At 33.8% G+C, this 21460-nt stretch overlaps 1 protein-coding gene across 9 annotated transcripts in view; it reads right to left on the reverse strand.

Moving 5' to 3' along the window:
* LOC148610844 (uncharacterized) overlaps positions 1-21460 on the reverse strand; it is a 109046-nt gene that overhangs the window by 35433 nt on the left and 52153 nt on the right. The gene's annotated exons all lie outside the window — the stretch shown is intronic.

A 21460-nucleotide genomic window follows, 5' to 3' on the forward strand; every position in this document is an offset into this window, starting at 1 on the left:
CATTTAAATAACTGTAATTTTAGAATCTGATCATACATCGATTTCTAACTGTAGGTCAAGGTCTGTTGTATCCTTTATCTCAAAGTTTTTTTTTTTTTTTGGGGGGGGTGGGTGGGGCATAGATGCTATGTATCAAATATTAAATTAGGAATTTTAAAGATGATACGTCACTTATATAGTGGAAACTGAAATTAAAGGTTCTAGCTAAACGATATTCTTTCTTTCGAATCAGATCAGCTATAAAGTCGGCCTCATAAGAGTGATGAAATAGGTCAGCTAGTAGAAGAGCACAATTTGTTCCCACTGGAATGCCCACCATTTGTTAAAAAAGGCGTCCACCACAGTGGACATATATGTGTTAAACTTTCATGTACCAACTTAGAAGTACCTATACAAGGGAAACCCGTATTAAATTACGGAAATCAAATTGTCTACAGACTCCAACTACACACCTTTAACATAATACATCCAAATTTGTTTTGCAGTCGTATAAAAATGGTAAGTCTAAGTATTTCACTAACTGAAAAATGGACTTAATTATGTAAAAAAAATAAACTTAATTTGTCTCCTTATCAACCAAAAAATAAGGCATGTGTAACATAATTCAGTAGGTAATCTTGAAATAATATTCAATTTCTTATTTTATGTAATATGAAGAGTAAATATTTGATACAAAATGGCTTGCTTAATGACTTGGACTGTTTTTGTTTGAAGGTTGTAGCTTATGACTATTCCTCAAATTCAAATCACTGTTTAAATCTAAGTGACGCGTAATGTCAAATATAGTTCACTTAACCTAGAAAACCTGGGAGGGAAAATGTTGTATACTAATCTAGCCATTCAAATATTGTGTTATTGTTTAAATCAGAAGGATACATCATGCGTCTGTTCTTAAGAAAGCGTTTTTTTTTTTTTTTTTTTTTTTGTTTTTTTTTTTTTTTTTTTTAAAGGCATATACCTAGAAAGTTGTGATATGTAATTAAAGCGGTGAAAAATTGAACAATATCAAGGATCTTGAATGGATACAAATGTTACCCTTCTATACATCCATTAAATCATTCATTTCCCTCACACCTTTTTCGAAACCTACACTTCACATGGTCATATTACTTGGAATCATACTTCCCTTACCAAAATATGCACATCACATCTGATGCAAACTGCACTCTTTGCTTTGTTATAGTCCGTGAAATAACACTTTCCGGTCAAAACCCATTCATGCTCATAACGTCTGATGCGGATCCTGCGCTTAAAATGGCCGTTTGTCCGAAAAACTACCCAAAACCAAAATATAGCCTGGTTATGTAATCTGATGCGAATTGTATGCTTGACATGTCCAAACTCTTTTAAACAGATGATTCGAAGCCTACTCTTCACATAGCCAATACTACTAACATTGCACTTTCCTTACCAAAGTATGCTCATCATATCAGATCCCAACTGTACCTTTAACATTGCCATAGTCCGTGAAATAGCACTTTCGAGTCGGAACTCATTCATGCTCATTACATCTGATGCGGACTGTAGTCTTAACATGGCCGTATGACAGAAACACTACCCAAACAATTGCATGCTTATCACATCATATAATAATTTTACATGGCCCAACTGTTTCAAAAATTTTATTCTTGCTAAAATCATACATGCTCATCACTAAAAATGCCAACCGTTTTCTTAATAAGGCCAAAGGACTTAAAATATAATTTTCCTAACAATTACGTACACGATCATCACATCTGACGGAAACCGTACCCCTGACATGCCCGTATGACAGAAAATCTACCAAAAAATGCATGCATATCACATCATATAAGAATTGAACGCCTAACATGGCCAAACTTTCAAATAACTTATTCCTGCTAAAATCATATATGCACATAACTTTAGATGTCGACCGTTTTCTTAATATGGCCAAAGTACTTGAAATATCATTTTCCTACCCAAAATCATTAATGCTCATCACAATTGATGCGTACAGTTCTCCTTTAAATAGCCATTATACAATTCCAAAGATAACAATACTGTGTGAAATATTCCTTTCGTACCTTAATTCTCCATACTAATCACATATGATGCGAACTGAACTCTTAACATGGTCATACTATCTGAAAAAGCACATTCTTACTAGAATCATACATGCTCATCACATCTGATTTGATATGTAACCTAAGTATGACCATGCTACTTCAAATAGCATTTTCCTACTTTGATCATACATGTTCATCACATCTGATTCGTAATGTATCTGTAATATGATTTTAATACTCGATATAACACTTTCCTGCCAATAACGTACAGGTTCATCACATCTGACGCAAACCGTACCCCTGACATCCACGTTAGACAGATAAAACTACCAAAAAATGCATGCTTATCACATCATATAAGAATTGTACGCCTGATATCGCCAAACTGTTTCAAATAACTTATTCCTGCTTAAATCATATATGCTCATAACGTAAGATACCGACATTTCCTTAATATGGCCAAAGTACTTGAAATATCATTTTCCTACCCAAAATCATTAATGCTCATGACAATTGATTCGTACTGTCCTCACTTAAATAGCCATTTTACAATTCCAAAGATTGCAATACTCTGTGAAATACCATTTTCGTACCTTAATTCTCCATACCAATCACATATGATGCGAACTGAACTTTTAACATGATCATACTATTTGAAATAGCTCATTCTTAGCAGAATCATACATGCACATCACATCTGATTTGATAATGTACCCTAAGTATGACCATTCTACGTGAAATAGCATTTTCCTACCTAAATCATACATGCTCATCACATCTGATTCATACAGTATTCTTTATATGACCTTATGACTCGAAATAACATTTTCCTACCAATAACGTACATGATGACCGCATGTGACGCAAACCGTACACCTGACATGCCCGTATGACAGAAAAACTACCCACAAATGCATGCTTATCACATCATATAAGAATTGTACGCCTAACATGGCCAAACTTTTTCAAAAATTATTCCTGCTTAAATCATATATGCCGATAACTTAAGATACTAAACGTTTTCTTAATATGGCCAAAGTACTTGAAATATCATTTTCTTACCCAAAATCAATATTGCTCATGACAATTGATGCATACTGTTCTCCTTTAAATGGCGATTATACAATTCCAAAGATAAAATACTGTGGTATGAAATACCCTAAATGTGACCGTACTACTTTAAATAGCACTTTCCTACCTAAATCAAATATGCTAATCACATCTGATTCCTAATGTACTGTCCATATGACCTCACGACTCGAAATAACATTTTCCTACAAACAACTTACATAATCATTACATCTGACGGAAACGGTACCCCTGACATGTCCGTATAACAGACAAAGATAGCGATACTCTGTGAAATACCATTTTCGTACCTTGATTCTCCATACCAATAACATATGATGCGAACTGTACTCTTAACATGATCATACTACTTGAAATAGCACATTCGTACCAGAATCATACATGCTCATCAAATCTGATTTGATATGTGTCCTAAATTTAACCATGCTACTTCAAATAGCACTTTCCTACCTAGATCATACATGCTCATCATATCTAATTCGTACTGTATTCTTGATATTTCCTTACGACTCGAAATAACAATTTCCTGCCAATAACATACATGATCATCACATCTGACGGAAATGGTACCCCTGACATGCCCGTAAGACTGAAAAACTACCGAAAAATGCATGCTTATCACATCATAAAAGAATTATACGGCTATCATGGCCAAACTGTTTCAAATATTTGATTCCTGCTAAAATCATACGTGCCCATAATTTAAGACGCCAACCGTTTTCTTAACATGGTCAAAGTAGTTGAAATATCATTTTCCTTACCAAAATCAAAAATGCTCATGGTAATTGATGCGTAGAGATCTCACTGAAATAGCCATTTTACAATACCAAAGAGAGTTATACTGTGTAAAATGCAATTTTCGTACCTTAATTCTCTATACCAATCACATATGATGTGAACTGTACCCTTAACATGATCATACTGCTTGAAATGGCACATTCAAACCAGAATAGAATAGGCTTATCACATCAGATTTGATATGTACCCTAAATATGACCATACTACTTCAAATAGCACTTTCCTACCTAGAACACACATGCTCATCATATCTGATTCATACTGTATTCTTAATATTACCTTACGACTCGAAATAACATTTTCCTATCAATAACGTACATGATCATGACATCTGACGGAAACCGAACCCCTGACATGTATGTATAACAGAAATCTTCACAAAAAATGTATGCTTATCTTATCATAAAAGAATTGTATTCCTAACATGGCCAAACAGTTTCAAATAACTTATTCCTGCTGAAGTCATACATGCCCATAATTTAAGACGCCAACCGTTTTCTTAATATGACAAAAGTACTTTAAATATTATTTTCCTACCCAAAATCAATAATGCTCATGACAATTGATGCGTACTGTTCTCACTTAAATAGCCATTATACAATTCCAAAGATAGCAATACTGTGTGAAATACCATTTCTCGTACCTTAATTCTCCATACTAATCACATATGATGCGATCTGTACTGTTAACATGATCATACTGCTTCAAATAGTACATTCTTTCAAGAATAAAATAGGCTTATCACATCAGATTTGATATGTACCATAAATATGACCATTCTACTTTAAATAGCATTTTCCTACTTAAATCATAAAGGGTCATCTTATCTGATTCGTACTATATTCTTAATATGACCTTACGACTCGAAATAACATTTTCCTACCAATAACGTACTTGATGACCGCATGTGACGCAAACCGTACCCCTGACATGCCCGTATGACAGAAAAACTACCCACAAATGCATGCTTATCACATCATATAAGAATTGTACGCCTAACATGGCCAAACTTTTTCAAAAATTATTCCTGCTTAAATCATATATGCCGATAACTTAAGATACTAAACGTTTTCTTAATATGGCCAAAGTACTTGAAATATCATTTTCTTACCCAAAATCAATATTGCTCATGACAATTGATGCATACTGTTCTCCTTTAAATGGCGATTATACAATTCCAAAGATAAAATACTGTGGTATGAAATACCCTAAATGTGACCGTACTACTTTAAATAGCACTTTCCTACCTAAATCAAATATGCTAATCACATCTGATTCCTAATGTACTGTCCATATGACCTCACGACTCGAAATAACATTTTCCTACAAACAACTTACATAATCATTACATCTGACGGAAACGGTACCCCTGACATGTCCGTATAACAGACAAAGATAGCGATACTCTGTGAAATACCATTTTCGTACCTTGATTCTCCATACCAATAACATATGATGCGAACTGTACTCTTAACATGATCATACTACTTGAAATAGCACATTCGTACCAGAATCATACATGCTCATCAAATCTGATTTGATATGTGTCCTAAATTTAACCATGCTACTTCAAATAGCACTTTCCTACCTAGATCATACATGCTCATCATATCTAATTCGTACTGTATTCTTGATATTTCCTTACGACTCGAAATAACAATTTCCTGCCAATAACATACATGATCATCACATCTGACGGAAATGGTACCCCTGACATGCCCGTAAGACTGAAAAACTACCGAAAAATGCATGCTTATCACATCATAAAAGAATTATACGGCTATCATGGCCAAACTGTTTCAAATATTTGATTCCTGCTAAAATCATACGTGCCCATAATTTAAGACGCCAACCGTTTTCTTAACATGGTCAAAGTAGTTGAAATATCATTTTCCTTACCAAAATCAAAAATGCTCATGGTAATTGATGCGTAGAGATCTCACTGAAATAGCCATTTTACAATACCAAAGAGAGTTATACTGTGTAAAATGCAATTTTCGTACCTTAATTCTCTATACCAATCACATATGATGTGAACTGTACCCTTAACATGATCATACTGCTTGAAATGGCACATTCAAACCAGAATAGAATAGGCTTATCACATCAGATTTGATATGTACCCTAAATATGACCATACTACTTCAAATAGCACTTTCCTACCTAGAACACACATGCTCATCATATCTGATTCATACTGTATTCTTAATATTACCTTACGACTCGAAATAACATTTTCCTATCAATAACGTACATGATCATGACATCTGACGGAAACCGAACCCCTGACATGTATGTATAACAGAAATCTTCACAAAAAATGTATGCTTATCTTATCATAAAAGAATTGTATTCCTAACATGGCCAAACAGTTTCAAATAACTTATTCCTGCTGAAGTCATACATGCCCATAATTTAAGACGCCAACCGTTTTCTTAATATGACAAAAGTACTTTAAATATTATTTTCCTACCCAAAATCAATAATGCTCATGACAATTGATGCGTACTGTTCTCACTTAAATAGCCATTATACAATTCCAAAGATAGCAATACTGTGTGAAATACCATTTCTCGTACCTTAATTCTCCATACTAATCACATATGATGCGATCTGTACTGTTAACATGATCATACTGCTTCAAATAGTACATTCTTTCAAGAATAAAATAGGCTTATCACATCAGATTTGATATGTACCATAAATATGACCATTCTACTTTAAATAGCATTTTCCTACTTAAATCATAAAGGGTCATCTTATCTGATTCGTACTATATTCTTAATATGACCTTACGACTCGAAATAACATTTTCCTACCAATAACGTACTTGATGACCGCATGTGACGCAAACCGTACCCCTGACATGCCCGTATGACAGAAAAACTACCCACAAATGCATGCTTATCACATCATATAAGAAGTCTACGCCTAACATGGCCAAACTGTTTCAAATAACTTATTCCTACGAATATCATATAAGCCGATAATTTAAGATGCCAAACGTTTTCTTAATATGGCCAAAGTACTAGAAATATCATTTTCCTACCCAAAACCAATAATGCCCATGACAATTGATGCATACTCTTCTCACTTAAATAGCCATTATACAATTCCAAAGATACCAATACTGTGGGACATACCGATTTCGTACCTTAATTCTCCATACCAATAACATATGATGCGAACTGAACTCGGAACATGATCATACTACTTGAAATATCACATTCGTACCAGAATCATGCATGCTCATCACATCTGATTTGATATGTATCCTAAACTGGACCATACTACTTCAAATAGCACTTTCCTACCTAAATCATAAATGCTCATCATATCTAATCCGTACTTTATTCTTAATATGACCTTACGACTCGAAATAACAATGTCCTGTCAATAACATACATGATCATCACATCTGACAGAAGCGGTACCCCTGATATGCCCTTATGATAGAAAAACTATCCAAAAATGCATGCTTATCACATCATAAAAGAATTGTACGGCTATCATGGCCAAACGGTTTCAAATAAATAACTCCTGCTAAAGTCATTAGTGCCCATAATTTAAGACGCCAACCGTTTTCTTAACATGGTCAAAGGACTTGAAATATCATTTTCCTACCCAAAATCAATAATTCTCACGTCACTTGATGCGTAGAGATCTCACTAAAATAGCCATTATACAATTCCAAAAATAGCAATACTAGGTGAAATACCATTCTCGTACCTTAATTCTCCATACCAATCACATATAATGCGAACTGTACTGTTTACATGATCATACTACTTCAAATAGTACATTCTTACCAGAATAAAATAGGCTTATCACATCAGATTTCATATGTACCCTAAATATGACCATTCTACTTTAAATAGCATTTTCCTACTTAAATCATAAAGGGTCATCTTACCTGATTCGTACTATATTCTTAATATGACCTTACGACTCGAAATAACATTTTCCTACCAATAACGTACATGATGACCGCATGTGACGCAAACCGTACCCCTGACATGCCCGTATGACAGAAAAACTACCCACAAATGCATGCTTATCACATCATAAAAGAATTGTACGCCTGACATCTCCAAACTGTTTCGAATAACTTATTCCTACTAAAATCATATATGCCCATAACTTAACATGCGAACATTTACTTAGTATAGCCAAAGTACTTGAAATATCATTTTCCTACCTAAAATCATTAATGCTCATGACAATTGATACGTGCAGTTCTCCTTTAAATAGCCATTATCCAATTCCAAAGATTACAATACTCTGTGAAATACAATTTTCGAACCTTAATTCTCCATATCAATCACATATGATGCGAACTGAACTCTTAACACAATCATTCTACTTGAAATAGCTCATTCTTAGCAGAATCAAACATACTTATCAAATCTGATTTGATATGTATCCTATATTGGACCATACTACTTCAAATAGCACTTTCCTACCTAAATCATACATGCTCATAATATCTAATTCGTACTGTATTCTTAATATGACCTTACGACTCGAAATAAAATTTTACTGTCAATAACGTACATGATAGTCACTTCGGAGGGAAACCGTACCCCTACCATGCCCGTTTAACAGACAAACTATCCAAAAATGCATGCTTATCACATCATATAAGCATTGTACGCCTGACATCTCCAAACTGTTTCAAATAACTTATTCCTGCTAAAATCATATATGCCCATAACTTAACATGCGAACGTTTCCTTAGTATAGCCAAAGTACTTGAAATATCATTTTCCTACCTAAAATCATTAATGCTCATGACAATTGATACGTGCAGTTCTCCTTTAAATAGCCATTATCCAATTCCAAAGATTACAATACTCTGTGAAATACAATTTCCGTACCTTAATTATCCATATCAATCACATATGATGCGAACTGAACTCTTAACATAATCATACTACTTGAAATAGCTCATTCTTAGCAGAATCAAACATACTTATCAAATCTGATTTGATGTGTATCCTAAATTGGACCATACTACTTCAAATAGCACTTTCCTACCTAAATCATACATGCTCATAATATCTAATTCGTACTGTATTCTTAATATGACCTTACGACTCGAAATAAAATTTTACTGCCAATAACGTACATGATAGTCACTTTGGAGGGAAACCGTACCCCTAACATGCCTGTTTACCAGACAAACTACCCGAGAATGCATGCTTATCACATCATATAAGCATTGTACGCCTGACATCTCCAAACTGTTTCAAATAACTTATTCCTGCTAAAATCATATATGCCCATAACTTAACATGCGAACGTTTCCTTAATATGGCCAAAATACTTGAAATATCATTTTCCTACCTAAAATCATTAATGCTCATGATAATTGATACGTGCAGTTCTCCTTTAAATAGCCATTTTACAATTCCAAAGATACTAATACTGTCGGAAATACCAATTTCGTACCTTAATTCTCCATATCAATCACATATGATGCGAACTTAACTCTTAACATAATCATTCTACTTGAAATAGCTCATTCTTAGCAGAATCAAACATACTTATCAAATCTGATTTGATATGTATCCTAAATTGGACCATACTACTTCAAATAGCACTTTCCTACCTAAATCATACATGCTCATAATATCTAATTCGTACTGTATTCTTAATATGACCTTACGACTCGAAATAAAATTTTACTGTCAATAACGTACATGATAGTCACTTCGGAGGGAAACCGTACCCCTACCATGCCCGTTTAACAGACAAACTATCCAAAAATGCATGCTTATCACATCATATAAGCATTGTACGCCTGACATCTCCAAACTGTTTCAAATAACTTATTCCTGCTAAAATCATATATGCCCATAACTTAACATGCGAACGTTTCCTTAGTATAGCCAAAGTACTTGAAATATCATTTTCCTACCTAAAATCATTAATGCTCATGACAATTGATACGTGCAGTTCTCCTTTAAATAGCCATTATCCAATTCCAAAGATTACAATACTCTGTGAAATACAATTTCCGTACCTTAATTATCCATATCAATCACATATGATGCGAACTGAACTCTTAACATAATCATACTACTTGAAATAGCTCATTCTTAGCAGAATCAAACATACTTATCAAATCTGATTTGATGTGTATCCTAAATTGGACCATACTACTTCAAATAGCACTTTCCTACCTAAATCATACATGCTCATAATATCTAATTCGTACTGTATTCTTAATATGACCTTACGACTCGAAATAAAATTTTACTGCCAATAACGTACATGATAGTCACTTTGGAGGGAAACCGTACCCCTAACATGCCTGTTTACCAGACAAACTACCCGAGAATGCATGCTTATCACATCATATAAGCATTGTACGCCTGACATCTCCAAACTGTTTCAAATAACTTATTCCTGCTAAAATCATATATGCCCATAACTTAACATGCGAACGTTTCCTTAATATGGCCAAAATACTTGAAATATCATTTTCCTACCTAAAATCATTAATGCTCATGATAATTGATACGTGCAGTTCTCCTTTAAATAGCCATTTTACAATTCCAAAGATACTAATACTGTCGGAAATACCAATTTCGTACCTTAATTCTCCATATCAATCACATATGATGCGAACTTAACTCTTAACATAATCATTCTACTTGAAATAGCTCATTCTTAGCAGAATCAAACATACTTATCAAATCTGATTTGATATGTATCCTAAATTGGACCATACTACTTCAAATAGCACTTTCCTACCTAAATCATACATGCTCATAATATCTAATTCGTACTGTATTCTTAATATGACCTTACGACTCGAAATAAAATTTTACTGTCAATAACGTACATGATAGTCACTTCGGAGGGAAACCGAACCCCTACCATGCCCGTTTAACAGACAAACTATCCAAAAATGCATGCTTACCACATCATATAACCATTGTTCGCCTGACATCTCCAAACTGCGTCGAAAAACTTATTCCTGCTAAAATCATATATGCCCATAACTTAACATGCGAACGTTTCCTTAATATGGCCAAAGTACTTGAAATATCATTTTCCTACCTAAAATCATTAATGCTCATGAAAATTGATTCGTGCAGTTGTCCTTTAAATAGCCATTATACAATTCCAAAGATTACAATACTCTGTGAAATACAATTTTCGTACCTTAATTCTCCATATCAATCACATATGATTCGAACTGAACTCTTAACATAATCATACTACTTGAAATAGCTCATTCTTAGCAGAATCAAACATACTTATCACATCTGATTTGATATGTAACCTAAATATGACCATACTACCTGTACTAGCACTTTCCTACTTCAATCACACATACTCATCACATCTGATTAGTAATTTATCTGTAATTAGATTTTACGACTGGATATAACATTTTCCTGCCAATAACGTACAGGATCATCACATCTGACGCAAACCGTACCCCTGACATGCACGTATGACAGAAAAACTACCCACAAATGCATGCTTATCACATATAAAAAGTGTATGCCTAACATGGCCAAACTGTTTCAAATAACTTATTCCTACTAAAATCATATAAGCCGATAACTTAAAATGCCAAACGTTTTCTTAATACGGCCAAAGTGCTTGAAATATCATTTTCCTACCCAAAATCAATAATGCTCATCACAATTGATGCATACTGCTCTCACTCAAATAGCCATTATACAATTCCAAAGATACCAATACTGTGGGAAATACCAATTTCGTACCTTAATTCTCCATATCAATCACATATGATGCGAACTAAACTCTTAACATAATCATTCTTCTTGAAATAGCTCATTCTTAGCAGAATCAAACATACTTATCAAATCTGATTTGATATGTATCCTATATTGGACCATACTACTTCAAATAGCACTTTCCTACCTAAATCATACATGCTCATAATATCTAATTCGTACTGTATTCTTAATATGACCTTACGACTCGAAATAAAATTTTACTGTCAATAACGTACATGATAGTCACTTCGGAGGGAAACCGTACCCCTACCATGCCCGTTTAACAGACAAACTATCCAAAAATGCATGCTTATCACATCATATAAGCATTGTACGCCTGACATCTCCAAACTGTTTCAAATAACTTATTCCTGCTAAAATCATATATGCCCATAACTTAACATGCGAACGTTTACTTAGTATAGCCAAAGTACTTGAAATATCATTTTCCAACCCAAAATCATTAATGCTCATGACAATTGATACGTGTAGTTCTCCTTTAAATAGCCATTATACAATTCCAAAGATTACAATACTCTGTGAAATACAATTTTCGAACCTTAATTCTCCATATCAATCACATATGATGCGAACTGAACTCTTAACATAATCATACTACTTGAAATAGCTCATTCTTAGCAGAATCAAACATACTTATCAAATCTGATTTGATGTGTATCCTAAATTGGACCATACTACTTCAAATAGCACTTTCCTACTTAAATCATACATGCTCATCATATCTAATTCGTACTGTATTCTTAATATGACCTTACGACTCGAAATAAAATTTTACTGCCAATAACGTACATGATAGTCACTTAGGAGGGAAACCGTACCCCTAACATGCCCGTTTAACAGACAAACTACCCAAGAATGCATGCTTATCACATCATAAAGCATTGTACGCCTGACATCTCCAAACTGTTTCGAATAACTTATTCCTGCTAAAATCATATATGCCCATAACTTAACATGCGAACGTTTCCTTAATATGGCCAAAGTACTTGAAATATCATTTTCCTACCCAAAATCATTAATGCTCATGACAATTGATACGTGCAGTTCTCCTTTAAATAGCCATTATACAATTCCAAAGATAACAATACTCTGTGAAATACCATTTTCGTACCTTAATTCTCCATACAAATCACATATGATGCGAACTGAACTCTTAACATAATCATACTACTTGAAATAGCTCATTCTTAGCAGAATCAAACATACTTATCACATCTGATTTGATATGTAACCTAAATATGACCATACTACTTGTACTAGCACTTTCCTACTTCAATCACACATACTCATCACATCTGATTAGTAATTTATCTGTAATTATATTTTACGACTGGATATAACATTTTCCTGCCAATAACGTACAGGATCATCACATCTGACGCAAACCGTACCCCTGACATGCACGTATGACAGAAAAACTACCCACAAATGCATGCTTATCACATATAAAAAGTGTATGCCTAACATGGCCAAACTGTTTCAAATAACTTATTCCTACTAAAATCATATAAGCCGATAACTTAAGATGCCAAACGTTTTCTTAATACGGCCAAAGTGCTTGAAATATCATTTTCCTACCCAAAATCATTAATGCTCATGACAATTGATACGTGCAGTTCTCCTTTAAATAGCCATTATACAATTCCAAAGATACCAATACTGTGGGAAATACCAATTTCGTACCTTAATTCTCCATATCAATCACATATGATGCGAACTTAACTCTTAACATAATCATACTACTTGAAATAGCTCATTCTTAGCAGAATCAAACATACTTATCAAATCTGATTTGATGTGTATCCTAAATTGGACCATACTACTTCAAATAGCACTTTCCTACCTAAATCATACATTCTCATCATATCTAATTCGTACTGTATTCTTAATATGACCTTACGACTCGAAATAAAATTTTACTGCCAATAACGTACATGATAGTCACTTCGGAGGGAAACCGTACCCCTAACATGCCTGTTTACCAGACAAACTACCCGAGAATGCATGCTTATCACATCATATAAGCATTGTACGCCTGACATCTCCAAACTGTTTCAAATAACTTATTCCTGCTAAAATCATATATGCCCATAACTTAACATGCGAACGTTTCCTTAATATGGCCAAAATACTTGAAATATCATTTTCCTACCTAAAATCATTAATGCTCATGACAATTGATACGTGCAGTTCTCCTTTAAATAGCCATTATACAATTCCAAAGATACTAATACTGTGGGAAATACCAATTTCGTACCTTAATTCTCCATATCAATCACATATGATGCGAACTTAACTCTTAACATAATCATTCTACTTGAAATAGCTCATTCTTAGCAGAATCACACATACTTATCAAATCTGATTTGATATGTATCCTAAATTGGACCATACTACTTCAAATAGCACTTTCCTACCTAAATCATACATGCTCATAATATCTAATTCGTACTGTATTCTTAATATGACCTTACGACTCGAAATAAAATTTTACTGTCAATAACGTACATGATAGTCACTTCGGAGGGAAACCGTACCCCTACCATGCCCGTTTAACAGACAAACTATCCAAAAATGCATGCTTACCACATCATATAACCATTGTTCGCCTGACATCTCCAAACTGCGTCGAAAAACTTATTCCTGCTAAAATCATATATGCCCATAACTTAACATGCGAACGTTTACTTAATATGGCCAAAGTACTTGAAATATCATTTTCCTACCTAAAATCATTAATGCTCATGAAAATTGATTCGTGCAGTTGTCCTTTAAATAGCCATTATACAATTCCAAAGATTACAATACTCTGTGAAATACAATTTTCGTACCTTAATTCTCCATATCAATCACATATGATTCGAACTGAACTCTTAACATAATCATACTACTTGAAATAGCTCATTCTTAGCAGAATCAAACATACTTATCACATCTGATTTGATATGTAACCTAAATATGACCATACTACCTGTACTAGCACTTTCCTACTTCAATCACACATACTCATCACATCTGATTAGTAATTTATCTGTAATTAGATTTTACGACTGGATATAACATTTTCCTGCCAATAACGTACAGGATCATCACATCTGACGCAAACCGTACCCCTGACATGCACGTATGACAGAAAAACTACCCACAAATGCATGCTTATCACATATAAAAAGTGTATGCCTAACATGGCCAAACTGTTTCAAATAACTTATTCCTACTAAAATCATATAAGCCGATAACTTAAGATGCCAAACGTTTTCTTAATACGGCCAAAGTGCTTGAAATATCATTTTCCTACCCAAAATCAATAATGCTCATCACAATTGATGCATACTGCTCTCACTCAAATAGCCATTATACAATTCCAAAGATACCAATACTGTGGGAAATACCAATTTCGTACCTTAATTCTCCATATCAATCACATATGATGCGAACTAAACTCTTAACATAATCATTCTACTTGAAATAGCTCATTCTTAGCAGAATCAAACATACTTATCAAATCTGATTTGATATGTATCCTATATTGGACCATACTACTTCAAATAGCACTTTCCTACCTAAATCATACATGCTCATAATATCTAATTCGTACTGTATTCTTAATATGACCTTACGACTCGAAATAAAATTTTACTGTCAATAACGTACATGATAGTCACTTCGGAGGGAAACCGTACCCCTACCATGCCCGTTTAACAGACAAACTATCCAAAAATGCATGCTTATCACATCATATAAGCATTGTACGCCTGACATCTCCAAACTGTTTCAAATAACTTATTCCTGCTAAAATCATATATGCCCATAACTTAACATGCGAACGTTTACTTAGTATAGCCAAAGTACTTGAAATATCATTTTCTTACCCAAAATCATTAATGCTCATGACAATTGATACGTGTAGTTCTCCTTTAAATAGCCATTATCCAATTCCAAAGATTACAATACTCTGTGAAATACAATTTTCGAACCTTAATTCTCCATATCAATCACATATGATGCGAACTGAACTCTTAACATAATCGTACAACTTGAAATAGCTCATTCTTAGCAGAATCAAACATACTTATCAAATCTGATTTGATGTGTATCCTAAATTGGACCATACTACTTCAAATAGCACTTTCCTACTTAAATCATACATGCTCATCATATCTAATTCGTAATGTATTCTTAATATGACCTTACGACTCGAAATAAAATTTTACTGCCAATAACGTACATGATAGTCAATTCGGAGGGAAACCGTACCCCTACCATGCCCGTTTAACAGACAAACTATCCAAAAATGCATGCTTACCACATCATATAACCATTGTTCGCCTGACATCTCCAAACTGCGTCGAAAAACTTATTCCTGCTAAAATCATATATGCCCATAACTTAACATGCGAACGTTTACTTAATATGGCCAAAGTACTTGAAATATCATTTTCCTACCTAAAATCATTAATGCTCATGAAAATTGATTCGTGCAGTTGTCCTTTAAATAGCCATTATACAATTCCAAAGATTACAATACTCTGTGAAATACAATTTTCGTACCTTAATTCTCCATATCAATCACATATGATTCGAACTGAACTCTTAACATAATCATACTACTTGAAATAGCTCATTCTTAGCAGAATCAAACATACTTATCACATCTGATTTGATATGTAACCAAAATATGACCATACTACCTGTACTAGCACTTTCCTACTTCAATCACACATACTCATCACATCTGATTAGTAATTTATCTGTAATTAGATTTTACGACTGGATATAACATTTTCCTGCCAATAACGTACAGGATCATCACATCTGACGCAAACCGTACCCCTGACATGCACGTATGACAGAAAAACTACCCACAAATGCATGCTTATCACATATAAAAAGTGTATGCCTAACATGGCCAAACTGTTTCAAATAACTTATTCCTACTAAAATCATATAAGCCGATAACTTAAGATGCCAAACGTTTTCTTAATACGGCCAAAGTGCTTGAAATATCATTTTCCTACCCAAAATCAATAATGCTCATCACAATTGATGCATACTGCTCTCACTCAAATAGCCATTATACAATTCCAAAGATACCAATACTGTGGGAAATACCAATTTCGTACCTTAATTCTCCATATCAATCACATATGATGCGAACTAAACTCTTAACATAATCATTCTACTTGAAATAGCTCATTCTTAGCAGAATCAAACATACTTATCAAATCTGATTTGATATGTATCCTATATTGGACCATACTACTTCAAATAGCACTTTCCTACCTAAATCATACATGCTCATAATATCTAATTCGTACTGTATTCTTAATATGACCTTACGACTCGAAATAAAATTTTACTGTCAATAACGTACATGATAGTCACTTCGGAGGGAAACCGTACCCCTACCATGCCCGTTTAACAGACAAACTATCCAAAAATGCATGCTTATCACATCATATAAGCATTGTACGCCTGACATCTCCAAACTGTTTCAAATAACTTATTCCTGCTAAAATCATATATGCCCATAACTTAACATGCGAACGTTTACTTAGTATAGCCAAAGTACTTGAAATATCATTTTCCTACCCAAAATCATTAATGCTCATGACAATTGATACGTGTAGTTCTCCTTTAAATAGCCATTATCCAATTCCAAAGATTACAATACTCTGTGAAATACAATTTTCGAACCTTAATTCTCCATATCAATCACATATGATGCGAACTGAACTCTTAACATAATCGTACTACTTGAAATAGCTCATTCTTAGCAGAATCAAACATACTTATCAAATCTGATTTGATGTGTATCCTAAATTGGACCATACTACTTCAAATAGCACTTTCCTACTTAAATCATACATGCTCATCATATCTAATTCGTACTGTATTCTTAATATGACCTTACGACTCGAAATAAAATTTTACTGCCAATAACGTACATGATAGTCAATTCGGAGGGAAACCGTACCCCTAACATGCCCGTTTAACAGACAAACTACCCAAGAATGCATGCTTATCACATCATAAAGCATTGTACGCCTGACATCTCCGAACTGTTTCGAATAACTTATTCCTGCTAAAATCATATATGCCCATAACTTAACATGCGAACGTTTCCTTAATATGGCCAAAGTACTTGAAATATCATTTTCCTACCCAAAATCATTAATGCTCATGACAATTGATACGTGCAGTTCTCCTTTAAATAGCCATTATACAATTCCAAAGATAACAATATTCTGTGAAATACCATTTTCGTACCTTCATTCTCCATACAAATCACATATGATGCGAACTGAACTCTTAACATAATCATACTACTTGAAATAGCTCATTCTTAGCAGAATCAAACATACTTATCACATCTGATTTGATATGTAACCTAAATATGACCATACTACTTGTACTAGCACTTTCCTACTTCAATCACACATACTCATCACATCTGATTAGTAATTTATCTGTAATTAGATTTTACGACTGGATATAACATTTTCCTGCCAATAACGTACAGGATCATCACATCTGACGCAAACCGTACCCCTGACATGCACGTATGACAGAAAAACTACCCACAAATGCATGCTTATCACATATAAAAAGTGTATGCCTAACATGGCCAAACTGTTTCAAATAACTTATTCCTACTAAAATCATATAAGCCGATAACTTAAGATGCCAAACGTTTTCTTAATACGGCCAAAGTGCTTGAAATATCATTTTCCTACCCAAAATCATTAATGCTCATGACAATTGATACGTGCAGTTCTCCTTTAAATAGCCATTATACAATTCCAAAGATACCAATACTGTGGGAAATACCAATTTCGTACCTTAATTTTCCATATCAATCACATATGATGCGAACTTAACTCTTAACATAATCATTCTACTTGAAACAGCTCATTCTTAGCAGAATCAAACATACTTATCAAATCTGATTTGATATGTATCCTAAATTGGACCATACTACTTCAAATAGCACTTTCCTACCTAAATCATACATGCTCATCATATCTAATTCGTACTGTATTCTTAATATGACATTACGACTCGAAATAGAATTTTATTGCCAATAACGTACATGATAGTCACTTCGGAGGGAAACTGTACCCCTAACATGCCCGTTTAACAGACAAACTACCCAAGAATGCATGCTTACCACATCATATAAGCATTGTACGCCTGACATCTCCAAACTGCTTCGAAAAACTTATTCCTGCTAAAATCATATATGCCCATAACTTAACATGCGAACGTTTCCCTAATATGGCCAAAGTACTTGAAATATCATTTTCCTACCTAAAATCATTAATGCTCATGACAATTGATACGTGCAGTTCTCCTTTAAATAGCCATTATACAATTCCAAAGATAACAATACTCTGTGAAATACCATTTTCGTACCTTAATTCTCCATACAAATCACATGATGCGAACTGAACTCTTAACATAATCATACTACTTGAAATAGCTCATTCTTAGCAGAATCAAACATACTTATCACATCTGATTTGATATGTAACCTAAATATGACCATACTACCTGTACTAGCACTTTCCTACTTCAATCACACATACTCATCACATCTGATTAGTAATTTATCTGTAATTAGATTTTTCGACTTGATATAACATTTTCCTGCCAATAACGTACAGGATCATCACATCTGACGCAAACCGTACCCCTGACATGCACGTATGACAGAAAAACTACCCACAAATGCATGCTTATCACATATAAAAAGTGTATGCCTAACATGGCCAAACTGTTTCAAATAACTTATTCCTACTAAAATCATATAAGCCGATAACTTAAGATGCCAAACGTTTTCTTAATACGGCCAAAGTGCTTGAAATATCATTTTCCTACCCAAAATCATTAATGCTCATGGCAATTGATACGCGCAGTTTTCCTTTAAATAGCCATTATACAATTCCAAAGATACCAATACTGTGGGAAATACCAATTTCGTACCTTAATTCTCCATATCAATCACATATGATGCGAACTAAACTCTTAACATAATCATTCTACTTGAAATAGCTCATTCTTAGCAGAATCAAACATACTTATCAAATCTGATTTGATATGTATCCTATATTGGACCATACTACTTCAAATAGCACTTTCCTACCTAAATCATACATGCTCATCATATCTAATTCGTACTGTATTCTTAATATGACATTACGACTCGAAATAGAATTTTATTGCCAATAACGTACATGATAGTCACTTCGGAGGGAAACTGTACCCCTTACATGCCCGTTTAACAGACAAACTACCCAAGAATGCATGCTTACCACATCATATAACCATTGTTCGCCTGACATCTCCAAACTGCTTCGAAAAACTTATTCCTGCTAAAATCATATATGCCCATAACTTAACATGCGAACGTTTACTTAATATGGCCAAAGTACTTGAAATATCATTTTCCTACCTAAAATCATTAATGCTCATGAAAATTGATACGTGCAGTTCTCCTTTAAATAGCCATTATACAATTCCAAAGATTACAATACTCTGTGAAATACAATTTTCGTACCTTGATTCTCCATATCAATCACATATGATGCGAAATGAACTCTTAACATAATCATACTACTTGAAATAGCTCATTCTTAGCAGAATCAAACATACTTATCACATCTGATTTGATATGTAACCTAAATATGACCATACTACCTGTACTAGCACTTTCCTACTTCAATCACACATACTCATCACATCTGATTAGTAATTTATCTGTAATTAGATTTTACGACTGGATATAACATTTTCCTGCCAATAACGTACAGGATCATCACATCTGACGCAAACCGTACCCCTGACATGCACGTATGATAGAAAAACTACCCACAAATGCATGCTTATCACATATAAAAAGTGTATGCCTAACATGGCCAAACTGTTTCAAATAACTTATTCCTACTAAAATTATATAAGCCGATAACTTAAGATGCCAAACGTTTTCTTAATACGGCCAAAGTGCTTGAAATATCATTTTCCTACCAAAAATCAATAATGCTCATCACAATTGATGCATACTGTTCTCACTTAAATAGCCATTATACAATTCCAAAGATACCAATACTGTGGGAAATACCAATTTCGTACCTTAATTCTTCATATCAATCACATATGATGCGAACTTAACTCTTAACATAATCATTCTACTTGAAATAGCTCATTCTTAGCAGAATCAAACATACTTATCAAATCTGATTTGATATGTATCCTAAATTGGACCATACTACTTCAAATAGCACTTTCCTACCTAAATCATACATGCTCATCATATCTAATTCGTACTGTATTCTTAATATGACCTTACGACTGGAAATAAAATTTTACTGCCAATAACGTACATGATAGTCACTTCGGAGGGAAACCGTACCCCTACCATGCCCGTTTAAAAAACAAACTATCCAAAAATGCATGCTTATCACATCATATAAGCATTGTACAACTAACATCTCCAAACTGTTTCATATAACTTATTCCTGCTAAAATCATATATGCCCATAACTTAACATGCGAACGTTTCCTTAGTATAGCCAAAGTACTTGAAATATCGTTTTCCTACCCAAAATCATTAATGCTCATGACAATTGATACGTGCAGTTCTCCTTTAAATAGCCATTATACAATTCCAAAGATTACAATACTCTGTGAAATACAATTTTCGTACCTTATATCTCCATATCAATCACATATGATGCGAACTGAACTCTTAACATAATCATACTA

The sequence above is a fragment of the Perna viridis genome, chromosome 7 (assembly GCF_037379345.1).
Source record: "Perna viridis isolate PV_CMFRI_1.1 ecotype Kerala chromosome 7, ASM3737934v1, whole genome shotgun sequence".
Classification (NCBI taxonomy): domain Eukaryota; kingdom Metazoa; phylum Mollusca; class Bivalvia; order Mytilida; family Mytilidae; genus Perna; species Perna viridis.